Here is a 23,769-nt window from a genome sequence, read left to right as displayed (position 1 = left end):
CAGTTTCCACACAAGGCTGAACTTTTTCATCGTTTTGCCTTTTTCTGCAAGGGAGTTTATTTGTACAACACCTTTAAAGCACCAGGTAATTCAGCTCAAGGTGCTGTACATAAAAATGAAAGTCATTAAGACAAGATGTCAAAGAAGCATAAAGTTGGAGAGTTTTTCCTGCCGATATTTAAATAAAGCAGGTTCATGTGACCTCAGGTGTGAGCTGTGTGTTGAGACTTTCACCTGAAGGGCAGAGACTTTATCTCCTGGAAAAGGCTCCCAGAAATAATCTCTAAAGAGATTCACTTTACTGTGATATAAAACAGAGAAGAGTCAATCAACCAATTGATTAATCATTTCTGCTCAATGTTTGCCATGGGCAATGCCAGATATCCAAACCATCCACCGTATGATTCATCTATCAACCGCTGACAATAACCGGGAAATGAATGAGTCGAGTTAAATAATTTAAAATAAACTAGAAACAAACTTTGTTACTGATTCCACCTTTACATAAGTTTCTGTTGTGAAACCCTAAAATTCAAGTAAAATTTTTTCCCGACTGAAGAAAAAGATTTTTCTTTGTGTGTTTCTGACTGGGAAAATCTGTCTGTAAAATAAAATATAAGCCTCAGTCCCTCTGAATAAATGCTGAGGATCTGAATCTTGACGGCTGTGATTCACTATCAGATTCATTAGTTCTGCTCCCCACTTTCCTCCTGCTCATTAGTGCCCCCACCCTGCAACGACTGCAAGCCCCCCAAGGTAGTTCCCGTTTGAAATGACCGTAAAACCAGATGGATTTTTCTTCATGTGGACATGTCTCCGGTCTCTTGGCTCTCTGCCCACACGCGGAGTGTTTTGGGCGGATTGTTCCTTTATTCTCCTCACCAACCATCTGCCTTCAAGGCCGTCTGAGAGGTCAAGCAATGAATCACTTCCTGTTTGTCTGCAGGAGCATGTAATGAGTTAATGAGCACACAGATAATCAATCACCGCAGATACGGATTGATTATCTATAGACTGAGCAGCTCACAATCATCTGTCCTCGTCGATACTACAGCTGCTACTCTGACCAATCAGCGCCTTCCTGTTTATCACGGTTATTAATGTTCACACTGCTTTAAACTGAACATACAGAAGATGATTTGAAAATCGACTGAAAATAAAATCCCTGCAGGACTGCGATATGTACGGTATTGTCCTGGATCAGGGCTGTACAGTGGCTAACGTGCTGAGACTCACTTGTTTTTCTGATGGGACGATCATCGAGTGTTACTTCTAACTGAGTAAATGATCTCAGATCCTGACGACAGCTTCAGCTCGTCCTGTCCGAACAATGTCAATGTCACTTTGTTTATCTGTATTTCAACACTATTTAAAACTTATGTACCAACAGTTCAGAGCATGTCCTGTTAATATACATGACATGCTCTGTAGCCATGTCTCTGTGAAAAACTGAACACAACACTTAGGTGTAGTCCCTCTGAATCCTCTCTAGGAATCAGAGCGCTAGCTCGTCCATCTTGTTAGTGATCTCACGTTGCCCACGATGGCAGAAGGGAGACACACTCTGCTCCATCAATCTCTGTTGTCTGTAGCCAGCTCTCTTCCCCCGTCTCTTCCTTCCTCCTCTGCGTCCTCTGTCTGTCCCCCTCCTGATTGGTGTGGGGGTGTCCGTTGTTCTGGTAACCATGCCGGTCGGCTTCAGGGCGACCAGCCGGTCCCTGGTGTAAACAATGTGACCGTGGAGTTGCTGCGCAATGTTACCATAGCTGAATGATAGCATTCAAAAAGGAAACCGAAGAAGTAATTTCATGGTGACACACAGACCATGCGCCTTATTTATAAAACAGTGCGTAGGATCCATACTAAAAGTGAATGTACGCACGAAAGTTGAAAATGGCTTGTGCAAAAAAGTAATCAGACTTATAAAACTGTGCATGCACGCCTCCACGCAGTTTCCCTTTATTAATTACAGTCGATTTGAACTGTGCACACTTTGGTCAGCCTCATGCTCTGCCCAAAACACTCCCAAAACACTCCCACAATTAACCATAAATGGTCAGTTCAAATCCCTCGTGATCATTGATATACACATTGTTGTGGAGAATGGAGGTAGCGATACAAACAACACTAAGTCTGAGGGTTGATGGCTGAAGCAGTCGTTAATGCAACAAACAGGACAATTTCCGAGGCTTTGTAGCACGCCGTCAGAGTGTGGAGCGGCCAGCAGTGGCACAGAGACACCGAAGCTCATCTATTGGTCGTTGTTCACCATGTATAGGCTGTAGACATGTACACAGCTGGTGGAATCACACACTAAATATCTAAAAAATACAAGAAACACTGTATTCAACTCCAAAGTCCAGCACGTAGGTGTTTCTCTCATTGTCACATGCAAGTGGTGTCAGGTGAGGTGGCTGGAGAAGGCAGCGTGTGTGGCGGCCACCGTGGTGTCTCCAGTGGCTCTATGCGCCTGACAACACAGTAGTGTTCACTGCATTTACACACAAACCATATGAAAACTAAAACCGTGCTTGGTGATATATGAACAGTATCAGAAGATATTATTAAAAACTATTGACTCTCTTCTCTGCAGTTCTTTAATGCTGTTTGATGTTACCTTGGATTTCTACATAATGACGATAATTTAACCAGTTAGCTTCGTTAACGTGGTTGAGGTGAGGAGGACTCAGTATATTCAGGCTTAATATCGGGGAAAGGCAGAAGCCAGACCTTCCTGAGTCCTGCCACCTGCCACAACCTGGCATCATCCGAGCATTTAAACAGCTGCGGTGGCTCTATAACTGACCATGAGTGTCAGCGTCATACAGTCTGGCCCTGCCCTCTGCACTCCGGGGGCGGGGGATCTAATGGTGCGGATTTTGATTTGAGATTTGAGTTGGCTTCTATCTTTTACAATTGAAAGGTGCTTCTGGAACAGTTCTGGTTCACGTGAAAAGCACAAATAAAACTGGTGGTTTGGATGTTATGATGGAGTGGATCTACAAGTAACGTGTGATATGAATATTTCATCTCAACAATCTGGCTTAAATTCACCACCTCACCATCTGCATGGCCAATTTCTCCTTTCTCCAAAATGTTCGTACGCATGGGTCAGACTTCCCGTACAGGTGCGAACATTAGTGCATGCACGCAAATTAAAAACCTGAGAGAACTGCTTCATTATAAACTACATCTAAACAAACAGCAAATAAAAGAAAAAATTGTGTGAGTGAAGTGAACATTAGAGTTTACCTGCACAATCACACATTCAATAACAAAGGTCGACATAAAAAGCTGATCAGTGAACTACAACTAAAATTGGTGAAATAACAAACTGCCTCCACTAACACTTGGAACAGCAAAGAGAAGACTTAACACACAGCAGCCCTGACCTGAACTAATCAGTCTAAATGACATTATAATGTCCAGCAGGCGGCGCTGTGACAGCGCATGACTAATGACTGTTGGCCTTTTTCATGAGTGTGTGATAACGTTTTTTCAGTTTTTTTATTTATGCAGATCTCAGTCTTTGCATTTGTTTAGCTGGAAGGACAATTAAATACTACGTTACTTTAGTGTTTAAACAATAGTCATAAATTATTCTGAATACCAGATCCATATGCCAGAAGTTCTGCTTCAAAATTTTCCTGAAACCTTAAAGCAGACAGACACAGATCATCACACAGTCCTTTCTTTACCACGTGATCCCCTGTCTGTAGGAATATGATCGGTCAAGAATCAAATCATCAGCCACAGTCAAACTGATTCTGTCTGCATCATTTGGATACAGAGCTGCCAGTCAGCGAGATTCTGTCCGGGGCTTTTTAAAGAACTGCACATAAATGAACTGCACCTAAGAAGAACATAAGAAGAACTGCACATAATAACTGTGAATAATTTCTGTGAATTTACAGAATATGACATTAAACAACATAGTTTACACACAACAAATATTTAAGGGATGTCAAAGAAAACACAACATTGTTCAACGGGTAAAATCTGATTTCTATACAAAATAAACAGTTTTGAATTCAATCAGCTTGTTCTTTACCTGACAACTGTTTATTAACGTTAATGGGTGTGAAGTTACTGCAGCAGCAGGAACTGAAGGTGAAGGCTGTTTTATCTTTGACATTTGTTTAAGATGTGTTAAATATTGTTTTCCGTTACATTCTTTTAATCCATATGCATAAATTAGGTTTTATCTCTTGAACAGCTCAAAAATAAATCTTACACCTAATGAATACCACAGTCTGTGGCTCCGCCTCCTGTCAACAAGTCACAAAGACGAAAACACAAAACACTAAAACACGCTCATTCAGCAGCTTCAGTCTGTTTGTGTCAGATGGTTTGTAGAGCCTGAAGGACAACCAACAATATAACACACACGCACACACACAGAGCCAGCTGAGGCAGGAGGTGTCCTTGAAGATAAAAAACAGGGATCGACAGCCCACTTCTCTGTATGCCTGTCTGTTTGTTATTATTCTTGTATCTTTGTGAGGACCAGTCGGAGTCATTTTTTCTGTGTTTGTGTCACCTGATGAATCTAAGTCCAGTACTCCCTCTCTCTTATCTCTGTGTTTGGTCTCCACCAGCTCCTGAGGGAATCATCTGACCCTCTAGCTGCTAAATGCTCCACTGGGTTCACCAACTGGTTTCTAACTGTGTCTGTCTGCTGTTTGCTGCTGAGCAGGTAGTGGACAGTGGCCTTTTAAAGCTTTTATCTGAAAAAAGCTGAGACTGAACCAGACAGGAAATATTTTGCAAAAACCAAAACTCGGAGCTAAAAGAGGATGAAGAGCTCCAGTAACACTGATTAATGGTGTTTCAGACTGTTAAGTGGATTATCACTGTAGGGTTAATGTTGGAGAATTCATTCCGTCAATCAGCGTCCTCATATCAACAGTAACATCTAACAATGTGTGTGTCAGAGGAAGTGGTCCTGTAGTGAGGTCAGGGGGTCTCAGTCAGAAACACAGAGAGTCTATTCACAAACACACAGATTCATTCATCAGAGTAAATATCAGCTCTGTCGTCAGTCTGAACACTCAGGACACCAGAATCACTTTCTGTCAGTTAACTCAGCAGCAGGAACTGCACTGACGGTCACATGGCTGAAAACAGCAGTGCTCCCCCAGTAAAACCGCTGCTCACAATGTCTGCACTGTCAGCAGCTCATGGATAAAGTGAGTTAATGAGTCAAACACGAACGGCTGGTCAGGTGAGGCTCCACAATGATCCAACTTCCCAGGACCTAAAGGCAAAAACATCCTCATTCACACTTGGAGGGTGAAGTGATCATTGATCCCATTGATCAATGATTTCGGCCGGACTGAGAGCCGATCAATCACCCCTGAATCGCGAGCTTCAGGATGAAGCAGGGCTGTATAATAATGTACTACCTTACTTCGGCGTGCACAAAAATAGTAGTTAATGGTGAGGTAATGAAGTACTGAGGGACTACTTGGTAAGTACTCAGTATGACGTATCGCTGTCCTAATGTTTCAGTGATCCGTGATACATGAGCGGTCCCTGTTCTGAGCCGCTCAGCGGTGGGTTCAGGAATATTGAGGAACAACTCGTGAAGAAAGCGGTCAGTATGTCGATTCACAGATATTTATTCATCTACTTATTACCTCATGAGTCATTAATATAGTATCTCCCAGTCTGGTCTCGAGGAATTCATCAGTATCTACTTCATGTCCTGGCATCACAGTCATTAGGAAACTTCTGTTTATCGACTCATCAACTATCAGGTCCTCCCTGAATCGTTCCTCACTTGTTCCTTGGTAACAACGTACAGTTTCTGTACCGTATTGTAAAGAGTTACCATTTATTGGTTTGTCAAACCCAGCTGATGCCAGCCAGTAGGGTCAGAGGTCAGAGGTCAGAGAGCTGCAGCAGATGAGTGAACCTGAATGGCCTCAGCTGCTGTCTGACTGTAGAAAAGACTGGTTGAACTGGTCTGACTGGTCTCACACACACACACACACACACACACACACACACACACTCAGCTGTCAGAACGTCAAGAAAAACTGACAAAACAGGTTTTATGTGGAGCAACTAGGTTCTGGGTCCATGAAAAGTTTTTTGGAGTCTTTGAAAAGGTTTTGGGGTCTCTGAGGAGGTTCCAGTTTCCTCTAACACACTAAGGAGCGGGGCTTTTAATATTAACTGATGTGCATCTAAAAACCAAGCAGTCAGAGATTCAGCTACAACCTCAGATGTGAAAGTCAGAACCAGATCAGGTCCAGGTAAGGTCCGACCTTTCTCCTGCGGAGAAATGCTGAGCAGACGATGGCGGTGCTGCAGCCTTTAAAACATGATCTATAAGTTTTAAACCTCACTGCTCACTGAGGAGGATGACGTGTGAGCTGATGGTGAAGTCAGAGACAGCACAACACTACTGTTTCTACTTTCTGGATTCTTCAAACCACCTGCATTTTATTTTTAATTTCTGTGCAGAAAAATGTAAACTGCAGCCTCTAAATAGGCCGGCAGTAGATTTAATCCCCATTAAACCTGAACCTGAAACACACACACGTACACACACACACACACACAGTCACAGTCAGTAGATGAGGTTGCCTGCCTTCATTCACTAATCTGTGGAGTTAATCTGATGGTTGTAACTCTGCAAACTGAGACATTATAGAGCTGTAATCTGCATATATGGAGCACACACACACACACACACACACACACACACACACACACACACACACACACAAACACACACACACAGTAACACATGTTAACACACTCAGCCATATGTGCAGCAGCCTCAGCGCTTTGATGCAGTTTTCCTGTGTTTGTATCCGCACAAATACTGAGTCTGACAAAGTCTCAGACCTGCTGCTGCAGAAATCTCAGTCTGGTATCTGGTCTCCTGAGAACGTGAGTGTACCGATGGATCTGTTAGGATCAGGACCCTGTCGGACTAGAGGGGGTTAATGTGCGTTAAACCCAGTTCAGACCATCAGAGTTATGTGGGTCAGACCCCCGTTGGCGGTCTGTTTGAACCGGTCAGCACACATCACACGACCCTCCCTAACCATCCACCACAACCAGGTCTGAACCCGGGTCAGCAGTCACAGGACCTGGATTCATGAACCTGTCTGGTTGTCATGTGACTATGAGGAGTTACAGCTTTGTTCAGATGAGTAATGACAAAACTGACCTCGCCACTCAGAGTCAATGGATCCTTTATGTGACGGCCGCTTTACCTCTTCCACCTTCCCTCCTTTAATCTTTTATCTTTGTCTGCTTTTTATGCTTTTTCCATTTCAGGATAATTATGTGCAAATTATGTAGAGCAACCTTTTAAAATGTGAAAAAACTGTGACAATGTCCATCTCAGTGTCTCAGACGTGACGTCTTGAAGTGTCTTGTTTACTGTGACGGAAAACAGAGGGAAGAGAAAATCTGACACATCAGCAGACAATTAACAGTTATCTGATTATCCGAGGAGCCGAGGTTTCATTTTCTGTTGCAGCTCGAACGTGATTGATTTCATTTTGTCTTTCACATTGTTTCTGTCTGCTGCCCAGTCTGAGTGTGAAGAGATGAATCGGGAATAAAAGAAAAATGTGAGCACAAGGAGCTTATAAAACGTGTGTGTGTTACTGTGTGTTACTGTGTGTTACTGCGTGTTACTGCGTGTGTTGCTGCGTGTGTGTGTGTTACTAAGTTGGGGGTGTAACAGATGCCGGTGACTGAAGACAGCTGCACTCCAACATACCAATTATACACACACACACACACTCTCTCAGTCAGACAGTATAATCTTCAGGGTGATAGCAGTGACACCACATTATTCCACAGTCTGTAATCTGAACATTCACACTGAGAGGGGGGGCCTCCGCACCGCTGAGGAACCTTAAAGGAACAGTCTGACGTTTAAAGCCTGTAAGTGGACATCGGCCTCTGCTCAATGCAGAACCAGATCCGCTGGAACCGGCTGCTTTCAATAGTCAAGTTCGAGGTTGAAATCTGTTAGCGGTCGACCGTTGGACGGGCCGTCAGGAGTTCCTCTGACTTGTCATGTGATGAACGAGCTGATGAACGGTCAGATGTGTGTTTATGTACTCGTATTCTATGAAGATTTCCCGGCTGTATGCTGCGCAATTCTTGTAATTCCAACAGTCTATATTTGAACCCTGCCCGTTGTTCGGCTTGGCATAAAGCCTGGAAGCAGGTGGAAACTGCCCCCAGCTCCGTCAGAGGAAAAAGATACCCCCCCTCCTAACAAGCCTGTCTGATTTACAAAGGAAATTCCTCTAACAATCTCTTCATCTATTAGAAGGTGGATTTTTCTCTTTAACACGGGGCTGGTGGGGACAACTATTGTCTTCCTCTGAACAGATTCAAAGTCCAAGAACTGATCCTTGAACAATGTTAGCAACATCGTGGCTTCTCTTCGTCACGTTGGTGGAATGAAAAAGGTGGAACTGTGTCTTCAGAGCACCAGGCAGATGGTTCACGGGGGACACACACTAGAGTTCTCTTGTTGTTCAAAGAAGGCCAGCGTCTGGAACGGGTCAGACTGAATAAGTTAATGATGAACTCCAAGATGAAGGGGAGGCGTTTTGTGAATATATCACACACTGATGGAGGTGAAGCGCAGGTAACGTTTAAATAAAAAGCTCTTCCCATCGATGGGAACAGCAGTTCACTGTCAGTTATGTTTCCTCATGTCACTGCAGAAATCAGGAAGCTTTTCTGGGAGGACACAGGGAGGTTCTCCGTATTGGCTATAGATCTGTTCTTGATTCTGATACTGATGCACTGGTTCACAGCTCCAGCCTCACAGACATATTGATCAGGCTGTGGTTCAAGTTTACACAGTCCAGTTAAAAGACAGACAGAGAGACACACAGAGAGACAGGGAGAGAGAGAGAGGAAGAAGGAAGGAAGAGGCCGTACCAGCAGAGGAAATGGAAACAGAGCAACAGTAAATACAGCTCATTTTACCAGACCAGAGGAACTTCCTCCTTCATTACAAACAGCAGGGCACACACACACACACACACACACACACACACACCAGCAGCCTCTCATCTGACGACTCTCTGTCCTGTCTCTCATCTCTACTAAGCGTAACAACTGAAAATCACTCAACTGCACAGAGACTCCAGTTTCAGTCTGAAGCAAGAACGGAACTTGCACCTAATAGTGTAAAGTATTACATTGCTCTGTATTTTCTTTTCTCTTTTTTACCTTTTATAGTTCCATTGTTTGTAATAACAGAGATTAGGGATTATTAAATAAACTACAACCATAAGCATAATCATATACATTGTTTTATGAGGACAAGTCCAGATAGTTTATGAGGACAAGTCCAAGGTTCAGCAGAGGGGCGAGGACAAGAATTTCACGTTAGCTTTTGTTAGCATGCAGGTCGCACTAGCGTCAGCGACGGCTCAGCTGTTACTGACAGTTTTCAAGTGATTTGACAAACTCGTTGCAGATTTGTGATATTTCCTTTGTCGTATCTGGCACTCGACTTTTTGGGGGTACTAATAATAAGATATGTTGATACATAATGAATTATGACTATTTCTTATTTCATGGGCTATTTGGGATTTTTGTGGCATATATATGCATATATAATAACAGTAATAATTATAATAATAATGAATTAGAATACTGATTTGGACGTAGATTATGGCGGCAGCGGTCGAAGCTTAGAACTTCGAGGTATTCGGGTCGGCCCTAGGACTTTCTGCACGGTCTACAGGACACACTGTGCGTCCTAGCCACATGTCCTAATTAAAAATAAACCAAACTGAGCTTCAAATACGATGTTAAACACTCAGTCGTGTTACAGAGCGATCGGACGCTAAACTCTGAAGCTCAGTGCTGTCAATAAAGCTTTTTCAATCTGTTGAATAAACCTGTTCATTAAACTTCATTTTGTTTTCTTTGTTCACAGACTGTGTTTAAATAAAGCCTCTCTGTCGAAGCCTGTCTGTTTATTAACACTGTTCGCCCTGAGCTTTCAGTAAAGTTTAATTTATGTTTAGATCCTCTTGTTCAGGCAGAACGCAGAGACCTCACTAAGCCGAAAAACAAGAAAACACTAGAAAATGAACCCCTGACAGCGCCCCCTGCAGGCTGCAGAGTTGACTACACAACTAACTACATCCTGATGTTACTGTAAAACCTTAAAGTTACAACATTGAAATTTTGTTGTCATATTTGTTCAGTGGAACCTGAAGGAAAAAATGCAGGTCAAGTCCAAGAAGTTTGGTAAAACCATTCAAATTTTCTTAAACCCAGCACAACAACAAGGGCGCAAAACTTGTCCAAAAACTCAGGACAATCAAAACGTCACGTTTTAACGAATTTGAACTGACATTTACATTTTGCATCCTCGTCTCCTTCATATACATCTGTCTGTCTTATTATTATTACGGCCTGTTTATGAGCTTCTGGCTGCCGAGGACGAGTGTGGTGAAGAGTCGACGCTGTCATCATGACAGGTTCACAAAAACACGGAGCCAAAAAAAGGTCAGCTTTATTTCAAAGAAGAATTCGAGGATGAAATTCAGGCGCTCTGGACAGTTTTTATTCAAAGAGCTCGTTACCATGTGAATAGCTGATCTTTTCCCACACGTTAGAATGAAAGTTTGAATTTGAAGTCCAATCATCAGTGATGTCTGTCTGTCTGGCGGACAGTGTCTGAACGACGCAACGCTGTGATTCGTCAGTGTAACTGTCAATAAAACTGATTCTGACTCGTCCAGCAGTGAAGAAGAGACAGGAAGTCAACTGTTTGTTACAGGAAGCTGACTGGTTTCTGGCTAACTGGTGTCTGTCCGACTGTTTTTTTAGCTGATTGGTTTCTGGCTGACTGGCCTGGTGACTGGTTTCTGGCTGACTGGATTCTGGCTGATTGGTTTCTGGCTGACTGGTTTCTAGCTGACTGTTTTTTTAGCTGATCAGTTTCTGGCTGACTGGCCTGCTGACTGGTTTCTGGCTGATTGGTTTCTGCTGACTGGTTTTTTCTGCTGTTTTTTTTAGCTGACTGGATTCTGGCTGATTGGTTTCTGGCTGACTGGTTTCTAGCTGACTGTTTTTTTAGCTGATCAGTTTCTGGCTGACTGGCCTGCTGACTGGTTTCTGGCTGATTGGTTTCTGGCCGACAGGTCTGCTGACTGGTTTTTGGCTGACTGTTTTTTAGCTGACTGGTTTCTGGCTGACTGGCCTGCTGACTGGTTTTTTGGTTGATTTGGTTGATTGGTTTCTGGCCGACAGGTCTGCTGACTGGTTTCTGGCCGACTGGTCTGCTGACCATTTTCTGGCTGAATGATTTCTTAGCTGATTGGTTTCTGGCCGACTGATCTGCTGACTGGTTTCCGGCTGACTGGTTTCCGGCTGACTGGTTTTTAGATGACTGGTTTCTGGCTGACTGGCCTGCTGACTGGTTTTTTGGTTGATTGGTTTCTGGCCGACAGGTCTGCTGACTGGTTTCTGGCCGACTGGTCTGCTGACCATTTTCTGGCTGAATGATTTCTTAGCTGATTGGTTTCTGGCCGACTGGTCTGCTGACTGGTTTCTGGCTGACTGGTTTCTAGCTGACTGCTTTCTGCCTGGCTGGTCTGCTGACCATTTTTCTGGCTGAATGATTTCTTAGCTGATTGGTTTCTGGCCGACTGATCTGCTGACTGGTTTCCGGCTGACTGGTTTTTTTAGATGACTGGTTTCTGGCTGACTGGCCTGCTGACTGGTTTCTGGCTGATTGGTTTCTGGTTGATTGGTTTCTGGCCGACAGGTCTGCTGACTGGTTTTTGGCTGACTGTTTTTTTTAGCTGATTGTTTTCTGGCTGACTGGTTTCTGGCTGACTGTTTCTTAGCTGATTGGTTTCTGGCTGACTGGCCTGGTGACTGGTTTCTGGCTGAGTGGTTTCTAGCTGACTGCTTTCTGCCTGGCTGGTCTGCTGACCATTTTTCTGGCTGAATGATTTCTTAGCTGATTGGTTTCTGGCCGACTGATCTGCTGACTGGTTTCCGGCTGACTGGTTTTTTTAGATGACTGGTTTCTGGCTGACTGGCCTGCTGACTGGTTTCTGGCTGATTGGTTTCTGGCCGACAGGTCTGCTGACTGGTTTTTGGCTGACTGTTTTTTAAGCTGACTGGTTTCTGGCTGACTGGTTTCTGGCTGACTGGCCTGCTGACTGGTTTTTTGGTTGATTGGTTTCTGGCCGACAGGTCTGCTGACTGGTTTCTGGCCGACTGGTCTGCTGACCATTTTCTGGCTGAATGATTTCTTAGCTGATTGGTTTCTGGCCGACTGGTCTGCTGACTGGTTTCTGGCTGACTGGTTTCTAGCTGACTGCTTTCTGCCTGGCTGGTCTGCTGACCATTTTTCTGGCTGAATGATTTCTTAGCTGATTGGTTTCTGGCCGACTGATCTGCTGACTGGTTTCCGGCTGACTGGTTTTTTAGATGACTGGTTTCTGGCTGACTGGTTTCTAGCTGACTGGTTTCTGGCCGACTGGTCTGCTGACCATTTTCTGGCTGAATGATTTCTTAGCTGATTGGTTTCTGGCCGACAGGTCTGCTGACTGGTTTCTGGCTGACTGGTTTCTAGCTGACTGCTTTCTGCCTGGCTGGTCTGCTGACCATTTTCTGGCTGAATGATTTCTTAGCTGATTGGTTTCTGGCCGACTGATCTGCTGACTGGTTTCCGGCTGACTGGTTTTTTAGATGACTGGTTTCTGGCTGGCTGGTTTCTGGTTCTCGAGGCGTTCTGACTTCACTTCAACATCAAAGAGAATTTTTCATCACAGCCAATTTTAAACACACACACACACGCATGTTGATATTACTATCATTCTGAGGTCCCTCTATCCTTGCCATCAGCCATACTCCTCATCACCATGGTTACCTCAACTGTCACCATGGAAACATCAACCGTCACCATGAAAACACTGACTATCAGGGGGACACGCCTGACTTCAACCGTGGAGACAGTTTCATTACTCCCTGTCCAGGTTGTCCTGCTGTGTGGACTCTCAAGAGTATCAGCCGGTTCCAGTTCAGTGTGGCGAGACCTGGGTCACAGTCCTGAATCTAAATCCAGTCCCGGTCCTAAACTCTGACTTCAAACTCAGTTTTAACCATCAGACTTTGCTCTGTGTAAAATTCCCTCTTGGATAGTCCTGTTTGCATTAAACCACATCTGAAGAACTGCGAACATCGGACCAATCGGCCTGATGACAGATGAAAACACACGGCAGCATTTTGTTCATTGTACTTACTTTTGAGACATACCCTGGAAACCAGACCAATCAGATGGGTCTGGTCCCCCTCCTGCTTAGACAGATTTCCATTCGTCCTGCGACAGGTTGAGCAAACTATTTATCACAACCGTTTATCTAAAATGGGGCGGGTTTGATATGACGACGGACAGAGGAGTGCCACTGAAGCATTTTCGCTAACAACCAAGATGGTTGCCGCTGATGTGGAGAGGTATGTTGAATGAATCCGCTATCACGACAGTATTAAACGAACTGGACGGTATATTTTCCGGTAAGTAAGAAGAACAAACAACCGCACCTCCGGGGTTTGTTGATAAGAAAGTGTTTGCCGTACTACCGACAGGATTTGGTAAAAAGTTTATTTTACCAACTGGCTGCACCGGTCACCAAAAAGATGGAGGAACAGATCAGATCAGCCTAGTAGCTAACAAGTTTACATTTAATCTGTGCTTTGAGCTGTGTATGTTCTGCTGTCACGTTAACTTCTGTATGTCCCAGCTAGCAAACTATCAATTATTATGAAGCATTCTAACTTTTTCTCTACGAGGGGAGAGGCTGCAAAAGGACAGTCGTCCTTCAGAGAGTATGCTGTAGCCTGTTTACATTTTCTGTTTCTCTAGGCTACATCACATGTTTTGTTGCTCTGACTGGTTGTAGGTCTGTCCAATTGCATTTTTTGTCCAGGGGCATTTTTTGTCTGCGACCATTGATAATGCCTCTTGGAAATCTAAAATTAACTGAGAGGTTCCACACGCTGGAGATGCCAGGCTAGTTGAGACGATGTTTCAGCAGATTTAATGAACTGATCTACAGGAGACCGGCCACCACCAAGCTACCACCTTAGGAACTGACTGTAGCACCCACCTGGTATAGACCTGGCAACAACCCAGAACCCATTAAAACCACTTAGTTATCATTCTAGAAACCACCTGTTTACACCATTTCAAACACCCGAAAAACCATTTCAACACCAACGTATTCAGTGCATGTCAACTGACACTTAATTCAAACACAAACTCTTTCAGCTTTTCAAATAAGAAAAAAACATCCTCTCAGTTAACACAGCAGGGTTGCGAACACAGGCTAAAACGACACACAATCGTGCAATGCAACACAATGTCACCTCACCTGTACCTTAAACAACATGCCGCCAGTGCTGCTCTGACGTAGGGCAGTTTTGGTCTGAACACCCACCTAAGCTGTTTCTTTCATACAAATGCACAGCCCACAAGACAGAAAGCTCTGGGACAGAGGAAGGGAGCATAGGAGAAGCACGACAAAATTATTTGAAAACTCAGAAGACCTGTCTTTACAGTGGATGATCTGCTGAGCGTTTGATGGTTATTTCTGCTTCAGTGCATGACCTCCATGGAACCAGTGTCCTGTCCCTCTTGCTGTACATAGAACATGTGGACAGGAGGAGCTGGGGATTGAACCACTCACCCTGTGATTAACGAATGACCCGCTCTACCTGCTGAGACTCAACCACCTCCACTGCATGACATTTACTGTGATGTCGGAGTCATCGCAGTAAATGTCCATTCCTTGTCTGTTTACAGCAGAGACGTCCAGTCCTGCAAAGTCCATTCTGATGGTTCCTGACCCACCACAGTCCGACCCACAGGGCCGAGGAACTAAATATAGACCCTGGTTCCTCGGGTGGAAATGCAGTGGGGTTCCTGAGCAGTGGTGGACAAAGTATCCAGATCTTTTACATCCAAGTTTTCATCCCCCAGTGTAAAATTAAAACAATAAATATTAAAGTAATCGGAGAAGTAGAGAAATACCAACCACAAAACGTACTTATTATCAAGAGCAAAAATACTTATTATGCAGCAGAATGGCTCCTAATGTGTAATATGTGTAATATGTCTAATATGTAGGGCTGCAACTAAAGATTAGTTTCATTACTGATAAATCTTCTGGGTATCGTCCAGCGTGACATCTTCAGTCTCGTGTCCAACCAACAGAGATTCAGTTTACTGGGAGAGAAAAATGGAAATACAAGACATTTGGAACCAATGTATTTCAGTCGTTTCTGCTTGACTGGTTTCTGATCAAAATAGTTGCTGATTAATTTTCTGTTGTTTGCCTATTTGATTCAGCATCAATAATATCTGATTATTTCAGTGCGGTTGGAGGTGATTTGAACAAAAATTCAGGCTATTGCAGTATTTTGATCCTTCCCAGCACAGATGAAAACAGAGTCTGATACAACTAAAGGCAGAAAGTAACTCCACTATCCTGTCTGTCTGACAGGCAGTGAGACAGCTGTGTGTGTGTGTGTGTGTGTGTGTGTGTGTGTGTGTGTGTGTGTGTGTGTGTGTGTGTGTGTGTGTATGTGTGTGTTGACTCCACAGGGAGCGATCGAGAGAAATCAGCTCCTTTATGGATTATTAATATCACCTCCAGCTACACGTAGTCAGTGTGTGTGTGATCTGACACACACAAGGGGTAGGGGGAGGTGTGTGTATGTGTGTGTGAGGAGGGGTGGGTGAGTTTGAGGGGAGGTGGTGGGTGGTGATGGGCTGGGGGGGTGCTCAGCAGTTGGTGCGATCAAGGACGCTTCATTCACACCCCACAGAGTGTGTGTGTGTGTGTGGGTGGGTGTGTGTGTGTGTGCGTGTGTGTGGGTGGGTGGGTGGTTGGGTGGGTATGTCAGTATAATTTGTTCGGAAGCCACGCCCTAATCTGGGATCAACAATAGACCCCCCCCCCCCGCTTGTCTTTGTGAGTTTCTAGTTTGTTTCAACTCGTCCTCCAGTTGCCCTACAAACCCCTAGGAAGGAGTCGTAGCAGTGGAAGTGAAGCACCTGCACTTTAAAGTTTGTTTTTTGTACGAATGCGGAATAAATTTTTGTGGTTTTGAGGTTGCCATGTATCCGCCGGCACCACAAGGGCACTTTAAGCGTAAATACATAGAGTGTGTATCCATGTGGTCCAAGTTCAAAACACTGCTGCCCGACAGCAGAGAGACGCCCCCCCCGCCCCTGAACTTTACCGAAGTGACCTGATCATCACCACTTCCGTCATCTCTTTCTTGCTTGGATCAGCCAGTCTTTTAAACTCATCTGAAAATTCATGTGATTTGACAAACAAACTATCAGTTTATGTGACCACTTACAAGCACTGGGTGTTAGCTAGCAGCTAGCTAGCGGTCATGCATTCTTCCTATTATTCATTCTTAACTGTCCTTATTCCAGAATTAACTTGCATCACCAAACTGTCACAGGTTTATTAGAGAGGAGGTCTCACTCTGTGGGGTTCGTTGGAATCAGCTCGGAACATTTCTACCCGAAGACACAAGGATTGCGTTGATGAAAACACACTGTTTAATCAACACGAACCTGCTCTGTAAGACTTTATAGAGCCGGTTGTAACAACAAAAGAAAAACTGGATGAAATCCGATTCAGGTAGAGATGGAGTGAACACACACACTCTCCCTGAGGGTTGGTGTGTGTGTGTCGCTTTGGTTCAGATCAGTAGCAGGCGGCTGCTGGCTGAGATTCCCTGAGGAATCGAACCAGCAACTCTTTCATCTGCAGGAACAGATGAATCACACACACACACAGAGGTGGGGCTCTCTGTAGTTGTGAGGACCTTCATTCACATAATGCATTCCCTAGCCCCCTAACCCTAACCTAAACCTGATTGTAACCTGGACCCTAAAACCAGGTCTGAACCCTCAAACAGCCCTTTGAAGGAGTGAAGACCGGACCAAATGTCCCCACAAGCATAAAAAGACATGTGCACATGCACACACAGTAACACACAGACACGCAGTGTGCGACCCTTTGAAGTCAGACTGAGGTTCTGCTGCCTCTGGTTTTATACGGCACTGATCACATTAAAGGGTCGGTTCAGCTAAATCACTCAAATGTAGGTTTCAGTTTTCACCTGTGACCTGGTTGGTTCAGTTTAAACTGACTCTGCTGTGTTGACCTAGTGAGTTTGGTTCATTCAGGTGCTGTGGAAGGTGTCACTCAAAGCTTATTTCAGATCAGTCAATCAGACTGAGACCACCTGAAGAGGAGGGCCACCAGTAAATATTCAGCTCATCCTAACTTTACTCTGAGGCTTTATGATGTTTACAGATAAATAAATGTTTAAACCTGGGACTTTTGACTTTTTACGCTGAATGTTTGAAATGTCATCTGTGTGTCTGAGATCCAGAAGAGAAGAGCGAAGAGGAAAATAAAGAGATGATGAAGAGACATCGATCCAGTTCATCGACACTGTGTCCGGAGAACGAGTTCTTTATGGAGCTAGAGATCAGGTTCAAACAGCAAAGACACAAACGCACCGAGGCAGCAAATCACTTTGTCTGCGACACACTGACAGAGCATCATCACCTCATCGCTCCATTTTTCAAACTAAATATCACAACATAATACAACTAGCCTAGCTTAGCATAAAGACAGGAAACTGCTAGCCAATCTTGGGATAAAGATATGAAACAGCTAGCCTAGCTTAGCATAAGATAGGAAACAGCTAGCCTAGCTTGGCATAAAGACTGGAAAAGGCTAGCCTAGCTTGGCATAAAGACTGGAAACTGCTAGCCTAACTTAGCATAAAGACAGGAAACTGCTAGCCAATCTTTGGATAAAGACAGGAAACAGCTAGCCAGTCTTGGGATAAAGACTGGAAACAGCTAGCCTAGGATAAAGACGGGAAACAGCTAGCCAATCTTGGGTTAAAGACAGAAACCAACTAGCCTATCTTAGGATAAAGACTAAAAAACAGCTAGCCTAGCTTAGCATAAAGACAGGAAACAGCTAGCCTAGTTTAGGAAGAAGACTCTGTCCATTCAGCTCCTCAACAGATCACTGATTAACATGCTACATCTGGTTTGTTTGTTTGATGAGAAACTAAAATGTCAAACAACAAATCTCCGTTTCCCGGGAGGTCAAGTGTCAGAGTTTTCTTATTCAGAACAAATGACCTGGAACAACCTGCAGGTATCAGGTTACACACATGCAGTAACACACAAACAATTCTCTGGTTACAGGTAAAAGGAAACTTCCGCTCAAACAAAGTCTCCATCTGTTCGTTTTACAGCTGAAAATACAAACTAACAAACAAACACACAACATCTCATGTTTCACTGCTGCTCAGTACAAACTGACCACATGTCAGTCTGTTGTTCCTCAGATAAAAACTGACCTGTGAGAATCTCTGCACATCAAACGCTTCAGAGCTGATTCAGGATTGGCAGTGATGACTGATCTGTAATCAGCTGCGGGACTGCTGTCCCAACGCTTCACATGTTCGTCCTACGACTGCAGCGAAACATTTGTTCTGTGCTCATTGCAGTTTCCCAGAGTCCGAGGTGACGTATCACGTGGTGGTTATCTAGCTATCAGGCTCCTGTCCTGTGGAACCAGCTCCCAGGTTGGGTTCTGGAGGCAGACACCCTCTCTAGATTTTAGATTAGGATTCAAACCTTCCTCTTGGATAAAGCTGATAGTTGGGGCTGGCTCAGGTGAGCTTTGAGCCACCCCTTAGTTCTGCTGCTACAGGCCGAGGCTGCTGGGAGAACTCCCACGATCTGCCACTACTACTCATCATCATTATTAATCTTTTTATTCTTGTTATTATTCATTGGTGCTGCTGTCGTCGCTGCTGTTATTATTAATAAGACTATTACACCTATAAGTATCACTGTCATTTTTACCATTATAACAACCAGTCTGACAGTGTTTGAGTATAACAGTATCTACAGCTGTTGCTGGTCTCTCTCTCTCTCCTCTCTCTCCCCCCTCTCCCTCCTCTCAACCCAACCCGCCGAGGCAGGCGGCCCCCACCCTGAGTCCGGTTGTGTGGGAAATTTCTACCTGTTAGAGGGAGTTTGTCTCTCTCCGCTGTCGCCAGGTTCTTGCTCAAGGTGGAACTGTTGGGTTTCTCTCTCTCTAATATTGTAAGGTCTCGACCTGACTCGGTAAAGTGCCTTGAAATAATGTATGATATACAAATAAAACCGAAACTGGAAAGTGAAATTATGAGCTGGGTGGTTGCTAGGCAGAGTTCTTCAAAGACCTCCAACAGTGACTCAAGCCTGAACCTTTTCAACCTGACCTGACCGACCTAACTGGTGAAGATCTATTTATGTTTACGTTTCCGTTAAGACAAAATCATGTGCTCACTTTGGACTGAAATGTTTTCTCACCAACTTAGAATAACTTATACAGAAGACAGCAATAATATACACTGATGACACAAAACATAATGTGCATGAAGCGAATTATCCCGCAACAACAGTCTGGGACATATCAGACGGTGAGTGAACAGTCGGTTCGTTACTCAATGTGTTGGATGTGTGAGAAACGTGCAGGTGTGAAGACCTGAGCATCTTTGACCAGGACCATATCATTAAGGCCAGAGGAGTGAGTTGGAGCATGTCTGAAATAACGAGGAGCATGTGGGCTCCGGGTCAGCAGTGATCAGGACCTAACGACAGGGGTCTGAGAGGAGACGAACCACAAACCGTCGTATCATGGATCCACTAGATCCACAAAGACTAACCCCCTCTGGTCCGAACACACAGAAGGACCACTGTGGAACAAATTGTGAACAATGGTTCTGGGAGGGATGTGTCACAAAACCCTGCCCATGCCCATGCTGGTCTTATGGTTTTGAGTCCTCAGTGTATATTAGACCAGCACAGAATATGACACCAACACAAGACACAAGTAGCTCAGGCTGGACAACAGACAGTTTCTCTTAGGTCACGTGTTTAAGGGCAACGCCACAAACGGCAGTGTTTTACCATTATGGGACACAATAACACCCCACAATGAGAAATAATCTGCCTCCCAAATATCAGCTTTTCCCAGCATTACCATAATAAACATGTCTTAACGGTCCACACAGTCAGAATCCAGAAGTAACCTCTGTTCAGGAGCAGTCATCAAGATCTTCATCAGTGTTTGTTCTGGAAGAAGAAAACGGTTCCCACACTCAGCTGAAGCCAGGATTTTAAAATACTGAGGTCATGAGTCCAAACCCACCCCTCTAAGAAATGTTAGCCAACAGAAGAACTCTGAAGCTTTCTGAATACTATTTACTTCTGTTTTCTATAAATGTCATTTCCTTACATGAATGTCAATGAGCTATGAGCAGTTTGACCAGAAAAAGCATCAAACAAACTCACGTAAGAGAAATTCAGAGGAACTATGGTCTGATATCCTCTACCAGTCAGAATCAGCCTTAGAAACCCGTCATGGGTTACAGAGACCATGATCTCAGTGGTTGCCATCACACATATGTATCTCAAATGTTTGACTCTTTAAATCCTGTCATGTCCTGACATTTCCTGGGGACACGTCCACATCAGCCCCACACTAACTAACGCTGGCTCTTTAAACCACTGTGTGGTTTCTACAGCAGAGTCTGATATCCTGACAGGATACATAAACAGAGACAGCTGTTGGATTTCACTGTAGCTGTGAATGTATAAACTCCGGCTGGACGATTCATCAAAATAATATTGAAATCGCAATATTGCCAGGTGCAATATATAAGGGAACATGCTTGTTTGGGCCACAGCCCAAAAAAAAAAGAAGAAAAAAAATCACATCGTCATCATTTTTATATATTTTTCAGTGGAAATTAAATGCAAAAATTCCCACTAAAATCGTGACTCATTGCAATCACAACATCTGTTAAAATAGTTGTGAAGATTCACAGTCCTTCCGATCAACTGGACTCGACCTCAACCAAATCCAATTGTCTTCGTATAGCACTTACAAATACCCCAAAAAAAATCGCAATAGGATTTTTTTTTGTATATCATTCAGCGCTAGTATAAACCCACACATTCATTAAACTGGAATACTGACTGTGTACTGGTGTTACTGGTGTGAGTCCAGTTCAGTCTGACTGTGAAGACATTAAGCTAAACCTGCAGATTATAGCACATCAACACAGTGTGTGTGTGTGTGTGTGTGTGTGTGTGCGAGCGAGCATGTGTCTGTCATAGGCTCCTTGTGGGGACTAAAGAACAGTTAACTGGGGACGGCTTGTCCAACTGGGGACAAAAGCTGGGTTAAGTCTCCAGGAAATGAATGCAAGTCTATGTAAAGTCCCCAAAAGTGACCAAGGTCAATGTGTATGTGTGCGTGTGGATTAAAGGTGATTAAGTAGAAACAGTAATCTGACTCTGAATCTGGACTCAGACTTAATCCTCCGGATTAGTCAAATGGACATTTCAGTTAAATCATCTTCATCACGCTGATGATGATGATGATGATGGTGACATCACTGATGCTGCTTCATACAGGTCACATGACCTTAGCATCAGTGGATCCGAGTCATTCAGGTTTCTGGGTTAAATGTCCTCAGACTGACAAACTGTCATCTTTCCACCAGATCACAGTCAGAAAACAACGAATTAGGATTTTTATCACTGGGACCTGAAGTGTAACTGTCAGGAACAGGAATGTCACGTCTGTACAAAGGAAAACATATGAAGCGGATCATCTGAAAGACCTCAACAAGTCAACTATTCCCACAAATGACTCATCTCGTGCAAAACTTCATTTGCTTTTCTTGTCACTATCAGAACACGGTTTACTTAGACCGAGAACAACCAACAATGACCTGAACGTCAACCAGCCAATCAGCTCTCAGTCCAGAACCTCTGACTGGTCAGACTGAAACTGATCAGGATAAACTGATCAGAAACTGATGAGAAACCAGTCGATATGACGAGGAAACACTACAGGAGGAGATGAGGCTGTCGAACCGTCCTCATTCACATCATTTCCTAAACTGGGTTTTTGAAACGTCGTGCTACCAGTCATTTTTATTTCTTTTACTCTCACAAAGCTGCAGGTTTGATCTCCTGTGTGTTTACCGGTTTTCTGACTTGTTGATTTGATTCCTGTTTCCTTATTGATGAGACGCGAGACACCTGAGAAGAGCTGTTCAAGTAAACTGAATTCTCATGATCAATCACTGATGAATTAAAACGTGTTGACTTCACAGTCATTATTGTCGGACAGGTTTCGTCCCAGTGAAATGTATTAGTTCCTCAACTGATCAGTTTTCAAGGTTAGTTTGAAAAGCTTCATTAAACCAGTTTGGAGTCTGTGTGGTTCATATCAAAATTCCACACCGCAGATCTGGGACCAGCTAAAGAAAAATGCAGGCACCGAACAGGTAGTCGAGGTTGGGGGGTGGTATCGATTAATCAATTAGTGAAATGACAGTTAGCGGTCTACTAAGTTTCTAGTCTAGTCCTGGTTTTAGTCGCTTTCAAGCACAGCTGCCGAATGTTCTCTGGAACAGCTTCTTACATGGAAACGTGACGATTTCCCGATTTTCTCCGTGGGTCGAATGAAACAAGAGCCCGGGAAAAACCCTCCGGATCCGAGGGAAAGCAGCCGAATGATTCATCAGTCGTGAGGGAAACGAATCCTGAGATGCAGCCCTAAATTTCCAGGTAATCAGAGTGTGCGTGTGCTTGTACTTCTATGTTTGCAAGGACCGGTTTGAGCTCTAGACCTTACAGGGTCCTCACTCGTTCAAAGGGCTGTTGGAGGGTTCAGACCTGGTTTTAGGGTCCAGGTTAGAATCAGGTTTAGGTCAGCGTTAGAGTGACGGGCTAGGGAATGCATTCCGTCAAGGCCTGTCCTCACAAAGATATAAGTACAAGTGTGTGTGGTGGGGGTGGGGGGGTCAGTTATTGTCCTTATTGTTTTTGTTCGGAGTCACGTGATTCAGACTTCCCTTATGTAACCTCAGCAAAGGTGACTTCTAAATTCACTTCTGCCATAAACACATTACAGCAGCGTGTGTGTGTGTGTGTGTGCGTGCGTGCGTGCGTGCGCGCGTGCTGGAATGTAAGCTATTCAGTACACGGCTGCGGGCTGAGCCGCGCCGTGCCAGGACAGGCTGGGAACTCCGGCACTCAGGAGACACAAAGTGCGATAAAACATTGACAGTGTTTCGGCTCAGAAGCGAAACATGATGAACTGACGCGAGGAGCCGATTTAAATCTTCACACTGCCGGAAAAACTGACCCCGTTACAGAAATGTCTACTTTTGAAGTCGCTGCCTTCCAGTCTCCGCCGCAGTGTTTCAAACGGTTGCGTGAATTCAATCCGGGAAAGTGACAGCGGCAGCTGACGATGAATTAGACCGTCGCGGCCGAATCAAAGACCCGGTCCTCACGGTCGTAGAAAAACACCTTCGGTCACTTCTCTCACGGTCGCGGACTAAAAGGCAAGCGAGGACATTTAAAACCGTCGGATTTCTGGACGGAGTCTGGCGCGTAACTGTCAGACACGCCTGACTCAAATACACGCTCCCTCCTTCCTGCAGCAGCTGCAGCTCGGGACAAGTTAGCGCCATGAAAAGGGGGACAGTGTGATCCGGATCAGACTCACCTGAGCTCGTCAGGCTGCTCCGCGGTCCCCCGGAGTTCGACCCGCTCGGAGAAACTTCCAGAAACCCGCAGACAGTCCAGCAGAGACACAAACCTGAACGATCCACTCC

General features: G+C 44.4%; 1 protein-coding gene across 1 annotated transcript in view; it reads right to left on the bottom strand.

Annotated features, from left to right (window-relative positions):
* The window catches only part of plxnb3 (plexin B3), a 99,954-nt gene extending 76,187 nt beyond the window's left edge, over positions 1 to 23,767 (bottom strand). The window contains exon 1 of the mRNA XM_040153248.1: positions 23,661 to 23,767. The gene's annotated coding sequence lies outside the window, so the exon portion shown is untranslated. The remainder of the gene's footprint in view (positions 1 to 23,660) is intronic.
* Positions 23,768 to 23,769: the final 2 nt, after the last annotated feature.

The sequence above is a fragment of the Xiphias gladius genome, chromosome 18, assembly GCF_016859285.1.
Source record: "Xiphias gladius isolate SHS-SW01 ecotype Sanya breed wild chromosome 18, ASM1685928v1, whole genome shotgun sequence".
Lineage (NCBI taxonomy): Eukaryota > Metazoa > Chordata > Actinopteri > Istiophoriformes > Xiphiidae > Xiphias > Xiphias gladius.
The sequence above is the reverse complement of the archived record's forward strand: the minus strand, read 5'-3'. Positions and strand labels throughout refer to the sequence as shown.